The following is a 14,292-nucleotide window of genomic DNA, read 5'->3' on the forward strand; positions in this document are numbered from 1 at the left end:
ATTTCACATTAAAATACAGAGATGCATTATAAAAAGGAAGCAAACGGCATTTTTTTCACGTTTATGGAAAAATGTTACACTTTTCGTCCGCGACAGGACTCAAACCTGCAATCTTCTAATTCGAAGTCAGACGCCTTATCCATTAGGCCACGCGGACTTGTTGTAGTTGGAAAGCAGATTTGTATAAAAATAAGCGTCCTCCCAAATTTGACTTTAAAATACACTCATGCATTATTAAAGTGAAGAAAACGGTATTTTTTTAACGTCTATGGAAAAAAGTTACACTCATCGTCCGCGACAGGACTCGAACCTGCAATCTTCTGATTCGAAGTCAGACGCCTTATCCATTAGGAAACGCGGACTTATTACACTTGGAAAACAGCATTGTAAAAAAATAAGCGTCCTCCCAAATTTCACATTAAAATACAGAGATGCATTATAAAAAGGAAACAAACGGCATTTTTTTCACGTTTATGGAAAAATGTTATACTTTTCGTCCGCGACAGGACTCGAACCTGCAATCTTCTGATTCGAAGTCAGACGCCTTATCCATTAGGCCACGCGGACTTGTTATAGTTGGAAAGCAGATTTGTATAAAAATAAGCGTCCGCCCAAATTTGACATTAAAATACACTCATGCAATATTAAAGTGAAGAAAACGGTATTTTTTTCACGTCTATGGAAAAAAGTTACACTCATCGCCGCGACAGGACTCGAACCTGCAATCTTCTGATTCGAAGTCAGACGCCTTATGCATTAGGCTACGCGGACTTATTACACTTGGAAAACAGCATTGTAAAAAAAAAGCGTCCTCCCAAATTTCACATTAAAATACAGAGATGCATTATAAAAAGGAAGCAAACGGCATTTTTTTCACGTTTATGGAAAAATGTTACACTTTTCGTCCGCGACAGGACTCGAACATGCAATCTTCTGATTCGAAGTCAGACGCCTTATCCATTAGGCCACGCGGACTTGTTGTAGTTGGAAAGCAGATTTGTATAAAAATAAGCGTCCTCCCAAATTTGACTTTAAAATACACTCATGCATTATTAAAGTGAAGAAAACGGTATTTTTTTCACGTCTATGGAAAAAAGTTACACTCATCGTCCGCGACAGGACTCGAAACTGCAATCTTCTGATTCGAAGTCAGACGCCTTATCCATTAGGCCACGCGGACTTATTACACTTGGAAAACAGCATTGTAAAAAAATAAGCGTCCTCCCAATTTTCACATTAAAATACAGAGATGCATTATAAAAAGGAAGCAAACGGCATTTTTTTACGTTTATGGAAAAACGTTACACTTTTCGTCCGCGACAGGACTCGAACCTGCAATCTTCTGATTCGAAGTCAGACGCCTTATCCATTAGGCCACGCGGACTTGTTATAGTTGGAAAGCAGATTTGAATAAAAATAAGCGTCCTCCCAAATTTGACATTAAAATACACTCATGCATTATTAAAGTGAAGAAAACGGTATTTTTTTCACGTCTATGGAAAAAAGTTACACTCATCGTCCGCGACAGGACTCGAACCTGCAATCTTCTGATTCGAAGTCAGACGCCTTATCCATTAGGAAACGCGGACTTATTACACTTGGAAAACAGCATTGTAAAAAAATAAGCGTCCTCCCAAATTTCACATTAAAATACAGAGATGCATTATAAAAAGGAAGCAAACGGCATTTTTTTCACGTTTATGGAAAAATGTTATACTTTTCGTCCGCGACAGGACTCGAACCTGCAATCTTCTGATTCGAAGTCAGACGCCTTATCCATTAGGCCACGCGGACTTGTTATAGTTGGAAAGCAGATTTGTATAAAAATAAGCGTCCTCCCAAATTTGACATTAAAATACACTCATGCATTATTAAAGTGAAGAAAACGGTATTTTTTTCACGTCTATGGAAAAAAGTTACACTCCTCGTCCGCGACAGGACTCGAACCTGCAAACTTCTGAATCGAAGTCAGACGCCTTATCCATTAGGCCACGCGGACTTATTACACTTGGAAAACAGCATTGTAAAAAAATAAGCGTCCTCCCAAATTTCATTTTAAAATACAGAGATGCATTATAAAAAGGAAGCAAACGGCATTTTTTTCACGTTTATGGAAAAATGTTACACTTTTCGTCCGCGACAGGACTCGAACCTGCAATCTTCTGATTCGAAGTCAGACGCCTTATCCATTAGGCCACGCGGATTTGTTATAGTTAGAAAGCAGATTTGTATAAAAATAAGCGTCCTCCCAAATTTGACATTAAAATACACTCATGCAATATTAAAGTGAAGAAAACGGTATTTTTTTCACGTCTATGGAAAAAAGTTACACTCATCGCCGCGACAGGACTCGAACCTGCAATCTTCTGAATCGAAGTCAGACGCCTTATCCATTAGGCCACGCGGACTTATTACACTTGGAAAACAGCATTGTAAAAAAATAAGCGTCCTCCCAAATTTCACATTAAAATACAGAGATGCATTATAAAAAGGAAGCAAACGGCATTTTTTTCACGTTTATGGAAAAATGTTACACTTTTCGTCCGCGACAGGACTCGAACCTGCAATCTTCTGATTCGAAGTCAGACGCCTTATCCATTAGGCCACGCGGACTTGTTATAGTTGGAAAGAAGATTTGTATAAAAATAAGCGTCCTCCCAAATTTGACATTAAAATACACTCATGCATTATTAAAGTGAAGAAAACGGTATTTTTTTCACGTCTATGGAAAAAAGTTACACTCCTCGTCCGTGACAGGACTCGAACCTGCAAACTTCTGAATCGAAGTCAGACGCCTTATCCATTAGGCCACGCGGACTTATTACACTTGGAAAACAGCATTGTAAAAAAATAAGCGTCCTCCCAAATTTCACCTTAAAATACAGAGATGCATTATAAAAAGGAAGCAAACGTCATTTTTTTACGTTTATGGAAAAACGTTACACTTTTCGTCCGCGACAGGACTCGAACCTGCAATCTTCTGATTCGAAGTCAGACGCCTTATCCATTAGGCCACGCGGACTTGTTATAGTTGGAACGCAGATGTGTATAAAAATAAGCGTCCTCCCAAATTTGACATTAAAATACACTCATGCATTATTAAAGTGAAGAAAACGGTATTTTTTCACGTCTATGGTAAAAAGTTACACTCATCGTCCGCGACAGGACTCGAACCTGCAATCTTCTGATTCGAAGTCAGGCGGCTTATCCATTAGGCCACGCGGACTTGTTATAGTTGGAAAGCAGATTTGTATAAAAATAAGCGTCCTCCCAAATTTGACTTTAAAATACACTCATGCATTATTAAAGTGAAGAAAACGGTATTTTTTTTCACGTCTATGGAAAAAAGTTACACTCAGCGTCCGCGACAGGACTCGAAACTGCAATCTTCTGATTCGAAGTCAGACGCCTTATCCATTAGGCCACGCGGACTTATTACACTTGGAAAACAGCATTGTAAAAAAAAAAGCTTCCTCCCAAATTTCACATTAAAATACAGAGATGCATTATAAAAAGAAAGCAAACGGCATTTTTTCCACGTTTATGGAAAAATGTTACACTTTTCGTCCGCGACAGGACTCGAACCTGCAATCTTCTGATTCGAAGTCAGACGCCTTATCCATTAGGCCACGCAGACTTGTTATAGTTGGAAAGCAGATTTGAATAAAAATAAGCGTCCTCCCAAATTTGACATTAAAATACACTCATGCATTATTAAAGTGAAGAAAACGGTATTTTTTTCACGTCTATGGAAAAAAGTTACACTCATCGTCCGCGACAGGACTCGAACCTGCAATCTTCTGATTCGAAGTCAGACGCCTTATCCATTAGGAAACGCGGACTTATTACACTTGGAAAACAGCATTGTAAAAAAATAAGCGTCCTCCCAAATTTCACATTAAAATACAGAGATGCATTATAAAAAGGAAGCAAACGGCATTTTTTTCACGTTTATGGAAAAATGTTACACTTTTCGTCCGCGACAGGACTCGAACCTGCAATCTTCTGATTCGAAGTCAGACGCCTTATCCATTAGGCCACGCGGACTTGTTATAGTTGGAAAGAAGATTTGTATAAAAATAAGCGTCCTCCCAAATTTGACATTAAAATACACTCATGCATTATTAAAGTGAAGAAAACGGTATTTTTTTCACGTCTATGGAAAGAAGTTACACTCCTCGTCCGTGACAGGACTCGAACCTGCAAACTTCTGAATCGAAGTCAGACGCCTTATCCATTAGGCCACGCGGACTTATTACACTTGGAAAACAGCATTGTAAAAAAATAAGCGTCCTCCCAAATTTCACCTTAAAATACAGAGATGCATTATAAAAAGGAAGCAAACGTCATTTTTTTACGTTTATGGAAAAACGTTACACTTTTCGTCCGCGACAGGACTCGAACCTGCAATCTTCTGATTCGAAGTCAGACGCCTTATCCATTAGGCCACGCGGACTTGTTATAGTTGGAACGCAGATGTGTATAAAAATAAGCGTCCTCCCAAATTTGACATTAAAATACACTCATGCATTATTAAAGTGAAGAAAACGGTATTTTTTCACGTCTATGGTAAAAAGTTACACTCATCGTCCGCGACAGGACTCGAACCTGCAATCTTCTGATTCGAAGTCAGGCGGCTTATCCATTAGGCCACGCGGACTTGTTATAGTTGGAAAGCAGATTTGTATAAAAATAAGCGTCCTCCCAAATTTGACTTTAAAATACACTCATGCATTATTAAAGTGAAGAAAACGGTATTTTTTTTCACGTCTATGGAAAAAAGTTACACTCAGCGTCCGCGACAGGACTCGAAACTGCAATCTTCTGATTCGAAGTCAGACGCCTAATCCATTAGGCCACGCGGACTTATTACACTTGGAAAACAGCATTGTAAAAAAATAAGCGTCCTCCCAAATTTCTGCATTAAAATACAGAGATGCATTATAAAAAGGAAGCAAACGGCATTTTTTTCACGTTTATGGGAAAATGTTACACTTTTCGTCCGCGACAGGACTCGAACCTGCAATCTTCCGATTCGAAGTCAGACGCCTTATCCATTAGGCCACGCGGACTTGTTATAGTTGGAAGGCAGATTTGTATAAAAATAAGCGTCCTCCCAAATTTGACTTTAAAATACACTCATGCATTATTAAAGTGAAGAAAACGGTATTTTTTTCACGTCTATGGAAAAAAGTTACACTCATCGTCCGCGACAGGACTCGAACCTGCAATCTTCTGATTCGAAGTCAGACGCCTTATCCATTAGGAAACGCGTACTTATTACACTTGGAAAACAGCATTGTAAAAAAATAAGCGTCCTCCCAAATTTCACATTAAAATACAGAGATGCATTATAAAAAGGAAGCAAACGGCATTTTTTTACGTTTATAGAAAAATGTTACACTTTTCGTCCGCGACAGGACTCGAACCTGCAATCTTCTGATTCGAAGTCAGACGCCTTATCCATTAGGCCACGCGGACTTGTTATAGTAGGAAAGCAGATTTGTATAAAAATAAGCGTCCTCCCAAATTTGACATTAAAATACACTCATGCAATATTAAAGTGAAGAAAAAGGTATTTTTTTCACGTCTATGGAAAAAAGTTACACTCATCGCCGCGACAGGACTCGAACCTGCAATCTTCTGATTCGAAGTCAGACGCCTTATGCATTAGGCTACGCGGACTTATTACACTTGGAAAACAGCATTGTAAAAAAAAGCGTCCTCCCAAATTTCACATTAAAATACAGAGATGCATTATAAAAAGGAAGCAAACGGCATTTTTTTCACGTTTATGGAAAAATGTTACACTTTTCGTCCGCGACAGGACTCAAACCTGCAATCTTCTAATTCGAAGTCAGACGCCTTATCCATTAGGCCACGCGGACTTGTTGTAGTTGGAAAGCAGATTTGTATAAAAATAAGCGTCCTCCCAAATTTGACTTTAAAATACACTCATGCATTATTAAAGTGAAGAAAACGGTATTTTTTTAACGTCTATGGAAAAAAGTTACACTCATCGTCCGCGACAGGACTCGAACCTGCAATCTTCTGATTCGAAGTCAGACGCCTTATCCATTAGGAAACGCGGACTTATTACACTTGGAAAACAGCATTGTAAAAAAATAAGCGTCCTCCCAAATTTCACATTAAAATACAGAGATGCATTATAAAAAGGAAACAAACGGCATTTTTTTCACGTTTATGGAAAAATGTTATACTTTTCGTCCGCGACAGGACTCGAACCTGCAATCTTCTGATTCGAAGTCAGACGCCTTATCCATTAGGCCACGCGGACTTGTTATAGTTGGAAAGCAGATTTGTATAAAAATAAGCGTCCGCCCAAATTTGACATTAAAATACACTCATGCAATATTAAAGTGAAGAAAACGGTATTTTTTTCACGTCTATGGAAAAAAGTTACACTCATCGCCGCGACAGGACTCGAACCTGCAATCTTCTGATTCGAAGTCAGACGCCTTATGCATTAGGCTACGCGGACTTATTACACTTGGAAAACAGCATTGTAAAAAAAAAGCGTCCTCCCAAATTTCACATTAAAATACAGAGATGCATTATAAAAAGGAAGCAAACGGCATTTTTTTCACGTTTATGGAAAAATGTTACACTTTTCGTCCGCGACAGGACTCGAACATGCAATCTTCTGATTCGAAGTCAGACGCCTTATCCATTAGGCCACGCGGACTTGTTGTAGTTGGAAAGCAGATTTGTATAAAAATAAGCGTCCTCCCAAATTTGACTTTAAAATACACTCATGCATTATTAAAGTGAAGAAAACGGTATTTTTTTCACGTCTATGGAAAAAAGTTACACTCATCGTCCGCGACAGGACTCGAAACTGCAATCTTCTGATTCGAAGTCAGACGCCTTATCCATTAGGCCACGCGGACTTATTACACTTGGAAAACAGCATTGTAAAAAAATAAGCGTCCTCCCAATTTTCACATTAAAATACAGAGATGCATTATAAAAAGGAAGCAAACGGCATTTTTTTACGTTTATGGAAAAACGTTACACTTTTCGTCCGCGACAGGACTCGAACCTGCAATCTTCTGATTCGAAGTCAGACGCCTTATCCATTAGGCCACGCGGACTTGTTATAGTTGGAAAGCAGATTTGAATAAAAATAAGCGTCCTCCCAAATTTGACATTAAAATACACTCATGCATTATTAAAGTGAAGAAAACGGTATTTTTTTCACGTCTATGGAAAAAAGTTACACTCATCGTCCGCGACAGGACTCGAACCTGCAATCTTCTGATTCGAAGTCAGACGCCTTATCCATTAGGAAACGCGGACTTATTACACTTGGAAAACAGCATTGTAAAAAAATAAGCGTCCTCCCAAATTTCACATTAAAATACAGAGATGCATTATAAAAAGGAAGCAAACGGCATTTTTTTCACGTTTATGGAAAAATGTTATACTTTTCGTCCGCGACAGGACTCGAACCTGCAATCTTCTGATTCGAAGTCAGACGCCTTATCCATTAGGCCACGCGGACTTGTTATAGTTGGAAAGCAGATTTGTATAAAAATAAGCGTCCTCCCAAATTTGACATTAAAATACACTCATGCATTATTAAAGTGAAGAAAACGGTATTTTTTTCACGTCTATGGAAAAAAGTTACACTCCTCGTCCGCGACAGGACTCGAACCTGCAAACTTCTGAATCGAAGTCAGACGCCTTATCCATTAGGCCACGCGGACTTATTACACTTGGAAAACAGCATTGTAAAAAAATAAGCGTCCTCCCAAATTTCATTTTAAAATACAGAGATGCATTATAAAAAGGAAGCAAACGGCATTTTTTTCACGTTTATGGAAAAATGTTACACTTTTCGTCCGCGACAGGACTCGAACCTGCAATCTTCTGATTCGAAGTCAGACGCCTTATCCATTAGGCCACGCGGATTTGTTATAGTTAGAAAGCAGATTTGTATAAAAATAAGCGTCCTCCCAAATTTGACATTAAAATACACTCATGCAATATTAAAGTGAAGAAAACGGTATTTTTTTCACGTCTATGGAAAAAAGTTACACTCATCGCCGCGACAGGACTCGAACCTGCAATCTTCTGAATCGAAGTCAGACGCCTTATCCATTAGGCCACGCGGACTTATTACACTTGGAAAACAGCATTGTAAAAAAATAAGCGTCCTCCCAAATTTCACATTAAAATACAGAGATGCATTATAAAAAGGAAGCAAACGGCATTTTTTTCACGTTTATGGAAAAATGTTACACTTTTCGTCCGCGACAGGACTCGAACCTGCAATCTTCTGATTCGAAGTCAGACGCCTTATCCATTAGGCCACGCGGACTTGTTATAGTTGGAAAGAAGATTTGTATAAAAATAAGCGTCCTCCCAAATTTGACATTAAAATACACTCATGCATTATTAAAGTGAAGAAAACGGTATTTTTTTCACGTCTATGGAAAAAAGTTACACTCCTCGTCCGTGACAGGACTCGAACCTGCAAACTTCTGAATCGAAGTCAGACGCCTTATCCATTAGGCCACGCGGACTTATTACACTTGGAAAACAGCATTGTAAAAAAATAAGCGTCCTCCCAAATTTCACCTTAAAATACAGAGATGCATTATAAAAAGGAAGCAAACGTCATTTTTTTACGTTTATGGAAAAACGTTACACTTTTCGTCCGCGACAGGACTCGAACCTGCAATCTTCTGATTCGAAGTCAGACGCCTTATCCATTAGGCCACGCGGACTTGTTATAGTTGGAACGCAGATGTGTATAAAAATAAGCGTCCTCCCAAATTTGACATTAAAATACACTCATGCATTATTAAAGTGAAGAAAACGGTATTTTTTCACGTCTATGGTAAAAAGTTACACTCATCGTCCGCGACAGGACTCGAACCTGCAATCTTCTGATTCGAAGTCAGGCGGCTTATCCATTAGGCCACGCGGACTTGTTATAGTTGGAAAGCAGATTTGTATAAAAATAAGCGTCCTCCCAAATTTGACTTTAAAATACACTCATGCATTATTAAAGTGAAGAAAACGGTATTTTTTTTCACGTCTATGGAAAAAAGTTACACTCAGCGTCCGCGACAGGACTCGAAACTGCAATCTTCTGATTCGAAGTCAGACGCCTTATCCATTAGGCCACGCGGACTTATTACACTTGGAAAACAGCATTGTAAAAAAAAAAGCTTCCTCCCAAATTTCACATTAAAATACAGAGATGCATTATAAAAAGAAAGCAAACGGCATTTTTTCCACGTTTATGGAAAAATGTTACACTTTTCGTCCGCGACAGGACTCGAACCTGCAATCTTCTGATTCGAAGTCAGACGCCTTATCCATTAGGCCACGCAGACTTGTTATAGTTGGAAAGCAGATTTGAATAAAAATAAGCGTCCTCCCAAATTTGACATTAAAATACACTCATGCATTATTAAAGTGAAGAAAACGGTATTTTTTTCACGTCTATGGAAAAAAGTTACACTCATCGTCCGCGACAGGACTCGAACCTGCAATCTTCTGATTCGAAGTCAGACGCCTTATCCATTAGGAAACGCGGACTTATTACACTTGGAAAACAGCATTGTAAAAAAATAAGCGTCCTCCCAAATTTCACATTAAAATACAGAGATGCATTATAAAAAGGAAGCAAACGGCATTTTTTTCACGTTTATGGAAAAATGTTACACTTTTCGTCCGCGACAGGACTCGAACCTGCAATCTTCTGATTCGAAGTCAGACGCCTTATCCATTAGGCCACGCGGACTTGTTATAGTTGGAAAGAAGATTTGTATAAAAATAAGCGTCCTCCCAAATTTGACATTAAAATACACTCATGCATTATTAAAGTGAAGAAAACGGTATTTTTTTCACGTCTATGGAAAGAAGTTACACTCCTCGTCCGTGACAGGACTCGAACCTGCAAACTTCTGAATCGAAGTCAGACGCCTTATCCATTAGGCCACGCGGACTTATTACACTTGGAAAACAGCATTGTAAAAAAATAAGCGTCCTCCCAAATTTCACCTTAAAATACAGAGATGCATTATAAAAAGGAAGCAAACGTCATTTTTTTACGTTTATGGAAAAACGTTACACTTTTCGTCCGCGACAGGACTCGAACCTGCAATCTTCTGATTCGAAGTCAGACGCCTTATCCATTAGGCCACGCGGACTTGTTATAGTTGGAACGCAGATGTGTATAAAAATAAGCGTCCTCCCAAATTTGACATTAAAATACACTCATGCATTATTAAAGTGAAGAAAACGGTAATTTTTCACGTCTATGGTAAAAAGTTACACTCATCGTCCGCGACAGGACTCGAACCTGCAATCTTCTGATTCGAAGTCAGGCGGCTTATCCATTAGGCCACGCGGACTTGTTATAGTTGGAAAGCAGATTTGTATAAAAAAAAGCGTCCTCCCAAATTTGACTTTAAAATACACTCATGCATTATTAAAGTGAAGAAAACGGTATTTTTTTTCACGTCTATGGAAAAAAGTTACACTCAGCGTCCGCGACAGGACTCGAAACTGCAATCTTCTGATTCGAAGTCAGACGCCTAATCCATTAGGCCACGCGGACTTATTACACTTGGAAAACAGCATTGTAAAAAAATAAGCGTCCTCCCAAATTTCTGCATTAAAATACAGAGATGCATTATAAAAAGGAAGCAAACGGCATTTTTTTCACGTTTATGGGAAAATGTTACACTTTTCGTCCGCGACAGGACTCGAACCTGCAATCTTCCGATTCGAAGTCAGACGCCTTATCCATTAGGCCACGCGGACTTGTTATAGTTGGAAGGCAGATTTGTATAAAAATAAGCGTCCTCCCAAATTTGACTTTAAAATACACTCATGCATTATTAAAGTGAAGAAAACGGTATTTTTTTCACGTCTATGGAAAAAAGTTACACTCATCGTCCGCGACAGGACTCGAACCTGCAATCTTCTGATTCGAAGTCAGACGCCTTATCCATTAGGAAACGCGTACTTATTACACTTGGAAAACAGCATTGTAAAAAAATAAGCGTCCTCCCAAATTTCACATTAAAATACAGAGATGCATTATAAAAAGGAAGCAAACGGCATTTTTTTACGTTTATAGAAAAATGTTACACTTTTCGTCCGCGACAGGACTCGAACCTGCAATCTTCTGATTCGAAGTCAGACGCCTTATCCATTAGGCCACGCGGACTTGTTATAGTAGGAAAGCAGATTTGTATAAAAATAAGCGTCCTCCCAAATTTGACATTAAAATACACTCATGCATTATTAAAGTGAAGAAAACGGTATTTTTTTCACGTCTATGGAAAAAAGTTACACTCATCGTCCGCGACAGGACTCGAACCTGCAAACTTCTGATTCGAAGTCAGACGCCTTATCCATTAGGCCACGTGGACTTGATATAGTTGGAAAACAGCATTGTAAAAAAATAAGCGTCCTCCTAAATTTGACATTAAAATACCGTGATGCATTATTAAAAGGAAGCAAACGACATTTGCATATGAGAAATTAAGCTTAAAATAGCTATATAATTAAGCTTAAAATAAGTTAAATGTGACAACAAATACTTAAGATTGCTCCTTCAACATTGGTTACTTCCTACAAATAGTATGTTTAAGTGTGTCCATTTTGATATGTATAAATATATATTTAATGTAATTTTCTGTTAGATTGATGTAAATGTTGGAAATATATAAACTAATAACTAAAAGAACTCAAAGGATATTTAGTTAAAACTGTAATCTTTTCTTATAAGCATTGGTGTTTCAATCAATATAAACTGCTTTAATATTATTGCATAGTTAGAAGTACGTATAATGATTTATTTCGTAAAAAAATATAAATAAAATTATAAAACCAGGATATTTGGAAGCAAAACAATATGAATTGTAGTGAGTAAATTTTTAATTTTCTCATTTATTTATTATTTTGTTAAATATTTAAATATAAAACTGATTGTGATTGGGGGACATTTTAGATGATCATGTAATTCTCAATTTGGAGAAAAATACAAAAACTATTACTGATACTAAATGAAGAAAAAATAATTAATTCATTTTTTTTGCTTATTTTCCCCCCTTTTTCTCTGGCGATTTTGCGTAAAACTCGGTTGTTCAGTCATGCTTAAGAACAAAAAGATAATGATTTATTGTTTGATTACTTAAACTTTTTAAAATAAATGAAAGTTGGTCCTTTCCATATCTCGACATTTCTGGCAATGAGTTTGCAGACTCCCTTGCTTAAAGTGGCGCGTCGCTGCTCTTGTTTTCTCAGGCATCGCTGACTTTTTCAGAAGCGTATTCCGGCTTTATCAATCTATGCTGTCCCATTGTCCCTCCTGCTCACCACCGATATCAAAGTAATCACCCTATAGGTTCTTTGTTCTTCCAGGTCAGCAAACAAAAGCAGGCTGTGATTTCTCATTTTCACGGTAATCATCTAAAATCTATGATATACAAGTAAAAAGTTTTCCCTACATGTACTGCCTGCCAGACTACATCCAACCATATCCTCGACTGCCTAGATCTTTCTAGAGGAGATCTCTTTGTGGATCCACTCTGCGCTCTTCATATGCTCAGAGTTACTTGTGCCATGGACTTGATTTAGCTTTACTAACAGTTGAAGGCTAGAAACAACGTAAAAAAAAAGAATAAAAGGAAAGAAACTATAGACTTATTAGATAATAAATCTACTAATATTTTCTATATTTTATTTTTTGTTTTATTACTTAAATACGACAAAAGTTTTACTTTTAATCAGCTAAATTTAAAAACTATATAAAAAAAAATCATAAAGCATGAGCGTAATTTTCTGTTTTATTTTATAAAATGGTATTTAGAAGTCTGGAAATATATACATTTTAATAAGTAATGCAAAAGTAGCAAACTCAAAATTACACAAAAAAATAATAAATGTAATAGTATATTTTTCGCAAAGATTCTAAAAGGGGAGAGCTTCTGATTTCGGTTGCTAATGTCAAATAAAACTCGAGCTAATTGAACCGATCGTTCCTAAATTACGATACGAACTAAGAATAAATGTGTCATGCGTAACTGGAGTGATTATTGGAATGCGACCATATCTAACTGGATAAGTACGAACTGCATGATTCCCGATCGCAACGATCGAATACAGTATCTAGGAAGAAGATCGGTTCCATGTCTTGACCCTTCCCTTTCCCTCTTCGCAGTTGTTTAGGAATGTACTGCGGTATTTCCACCTTTCTTAATATTTTTCGCATTTACTTGTCAAAATGTGTTTCCAAATTTTCAAGACGTTTTCTTTTAGATCTATGTTCAATGCAGTTTTCCGTTCCATATAGTTTCCTTACTTAAAAGCTTTTAATCTATTTGAAAATCAAGACAGAAACTAACATGCTTCCTTCTGCAATCACTCTCCACACGCTAATGGTGAAAGTATGTAAAGTGTTGCCATAGGTAGAGAGTTCTACTCTACGCCATCTGTAGCTCATCTCGATCGTGTGACGTTATTGTGCGAATAATGCGTGACGCTCAAACACTTGTTTCACTGGATTAATAAGGCTGTGATTTCCCACTGGTGTAATTTTGCTAATTTTTGGGTACGTTGTATTCTACCTACTGAGCCATTGTTTCGCAAGCCATTCACACTCCTGCGAAAAAGAACGTGATTGGTGAAACATATTTATTCGAATTTCCGAATTTTTTGCATGTGATCATACCATTGGCGATCGCAACACTCGAATACGCCATCTGGGGAGAGACCAGTTTCATGCTTTCAGCCCTTCTACCTTTCCTCTCCTCCTCTTTTCAGTGGAATGTACTACGCTATTTTCCCTTTTCTTAATTCGCGATCGCAACACTCGAATACGCCATCTGGGGAGAGACAGGTTTCATGCCTTTAGCCCTTCTCCCTTCCCTCGCCTCCTCTTTTCAGTTGTATAGGAATGTACTACGATAATTTCCCTTTTCTTAATATTTTTCCTTTTTATTTAATGAAAATATTTTTTAAAATTTCTATGATACTTTTCTCTAGAACTATGTTTAATGTAGTTTTCAGTTTCATACAGTTTTTTAAGTTAAAGGATTTTAATCTATGTGAAAATCAAGAGAGAAACTAACGTGCTTCCTTCCTCTATGACTTTCCACACGCTATTGGGGAAAGCATGTGAAGTGTTGCCATAGGAAAAGAGTTCTGCTCTACGCCACCTGCAGCCCATTTCGATCGCCAATATTTTTCCCTTTTACTTAATAAAATTATTTTTTAAAATTTCCGTAATACTTTTCCTTAGAG

At 37.7% G+C, this 14,292-nt stretch overlaps 20 non-coding genes across 20 annotated transcripts; all 20 read right to left on the bottom strand.

The window, feature by feature from the left end:
• Positions 1 to 494: 494 nt before the first annotated feature.
• TRNAR-UCG (transfer RNA arginine (anticodon UCG)) lies at positions 495 to 567 on the bottom strand. The gene has a single exon. It is a non-coding gene; the product is annotated as a tRNA-Arg (tRNA).
• A 744-nt stretch (positions 568 to 1,311) lies between these two features.
• On the bottom strand, positions 1,312 to 1,384 carry TRNAR-UCG (transfer RNA arginine (anticodon UCG)). Its single transcript has one exon. It is a non-coding gene; the product is annotated as a tRNA-Arg (tRNA).
• Positions 1,385 to 1,721: 337 nt separating this feature from the next.
• Positions 1,722 to 1,794, bottom strand: TRNAR-UCG (transfer RNA arginine (anticodon UCG)). Its single transcript has one exon. It is a non-coding gene; the product is annotated as a tRNA-Arg (tRNA).
• A 132-nt stretch (positions 1,795 to 1,926) lies between these two features.
• TRNAR-UCG (transfer RNA arginine (anticodon UCG)) lies at positions 1,927 to 1,999 on the bottom strand. Its single transcript has one exon. It is a non-coding gene; the product is annotated as a tRNA-Arg (tRNA).
• Positions 2,000 to 2,540: 541 nt separating this feature from the next.
• Positions 2,541 to 2,613, bottom strand: TRNAR-UCG (transfer RNA arginine (anticodon UCG)). Its single transcript has one exon. It is a non-coding gene; the product is annotated as a tRNA-Arg (tRNA).
• A 336-nt stretch (positions 2,614 to 2,949) lies between these two features.
• On the bottom strand, positions 2,950 to 3,022 carry TRNAR-UCG (transfer RNA arginine (anticodon UCG)). The gene has a single exon. It is a non-coding gene; the product is annotated as a tRNA-Arg (tRNA).
• Positions 3,023 to 3,564: 542 nt separating this feature from the next.
• TRNAR-UCG (transfer RNA arginine (anticodon UCG)) lies at positions 3,565 to 3,637 on the bottom strand. Its single transcript has one exon. It is a non-coding gene; the product is annotated as a tRNA-Arg (tRNA).
• A 337-nt stretch (positions 3,638 to 3,974) lies between these two features.
• On the bottom strand, positions 3,975 to 4,047 carry TRNAR-UCG (transfer RNA arginine (anticodon UCG)). The gene has a single exon. It is a non-coding gene; the product is annotated as a tRNA-Arg (tRNA).
• Positions 4,048 to 4,383: 336 nt separating this feature from the next.
• On the bottom strand, positions 4,384 to 4,456 carry TRNAR-UCG (transfer RNA arginine (anticodon UCG)). Its single transcript has one exon. It is a non-coding gene; the product is annotated as a tRNA-Arg (tRNA).
• A 952-nt stretch (positions 4,457 to 5,408) lies between these two features.
• On the bottom strand, positions 5,409 to 5,481 carry TRNAR-UCG (transfer RNA arginine (anticodon UCG)). The gene has a single exon. It is a non-coding gene; the product is annotated as a tRNA-Arg (tRNA).
• Positions 5,482 to 6,225: 744 nt separating this feature from the next.
• TRNAR-UCG (transfer RNA arginine (anticodon UCG)) lies at positions 6,226 to 6,298 on the bottom strand. Its single transcript has one exon. It is a non-coding gene; the product is annotated as a tRNA-Arg (tRNA).
• A 744-nt stretch (positions 6,299 to 7,042) lies between these two features.
• TRNAR-UCG (transfer RNA arginine (anticodon UCG)) lies at positions 7,043 to 7,115 on the bottom strand. Its single transcript has one exon. It is a non-coding gene; the product is annotated as a tRNA-Arg (tRNA).
• Positions 7,116 to 7,452: 337 nt separating this feature from the next.
• Positions 7,453 to 7,525, bottom strand: TRNAR-UCG (transfer RNA arginine (anticodon UCG)). Its single transcript has one exon. It is a non-coding gene; the product is annotated as a tRNA-Arg (tRNA).
• A 132-nt stretch (positions 7,526 to 7,657) lies between these two features.
• On the bottom strand, positions 7,658 to 7,730 carry TRNAR-UCG (transfer RNA arginine (anticodon UCG)). Its single transcript has one exon. It is a non-coding gene; the product is annotated as a tRNA-Arg (tRNA).
• Positions 7,731 to 8,271: 541 nt separating this feature from the next.
• Positions 8,272 to 8,344, bottom strand: TRNAR-UCG (transfer RNA arginine (anticodon UCG)). The gene has a single exon. It is a non-coding gene; the product is annotated as a tRNA-Arg (tRNA).
• A 336-nt stretch (positions 8,345 to 8,680) lies between these two features.
• Positions 8,681 to 8,753, bottom strand: TRNAR-UCG (transfer RNA arginine (anticodon UCG)). Its single transcript has one exon. It is a non-coding gene; the product is annotated as a tRNA-Arg (tRNA).
• Positions 8,754 to 9,295: 542 nt separating this feature from the next.
• Positions 9,296 to 9,368, bottom strand: TRNAR-UCG (transfer RNA arginine (anticodon UCG)). Its single transcript has one exon. It is a non-coding gene; the product is annotated as a tRNA-Arg (tRNA).
• A 337-nt stretch (positions 9,369 to 9,705) lies between these two features.
• Positions 9,706 to 9,778, bottom strand: TRNAR-UCG (transfer RNA arginine (anticodon UCG)). The gene has a single exon. It is a non-coding gene; the product is annotated as a tRNA-Arg (tRNA).
• Positions 9,779 to 10,114: 336 nt separating this feature from the next.
• TRNAR-UCG (transfer RNA arginine (anticodon UCG)) lies at positions 10,115 to 10,187 on the bottom strand. Its single transcript has one exon. It is a non-coding gene; the product is annotated as a tRNA-Arg (tRNA).
• A 952-nt stretch (positions 10,188 to 11,139) lies between these two features.
• On the bottom strand, positions 11,140 to 11,212 carry TRNAR-UCG (transfer RNA arginine (anticodon UCG)). Its single transcript has one exon. It is a non-coding gene; the product is annotated as a tRNA-Arg (tRNA).
• Positions 11,213 to 14,292: the final 3,080 nt, after the last annotated feature.

This window comes from Parasteatoda tepidariorum, chromosome 3 (genome assembly GCF_982258835.1).
Source record: "Parasteatoda tepidariorum strain Cologne lab strain chromosome 3, Ptep-v5.0, whole genome shotgun sequence".
Classification (NCBI taxonomy): domain Eukaryota; kingdom Metazoa; phylum Arthropoda; class Arachnida; order Araneae; family Theridiidae; genus Parasteatoda; species Parasteatoda tepidariorum.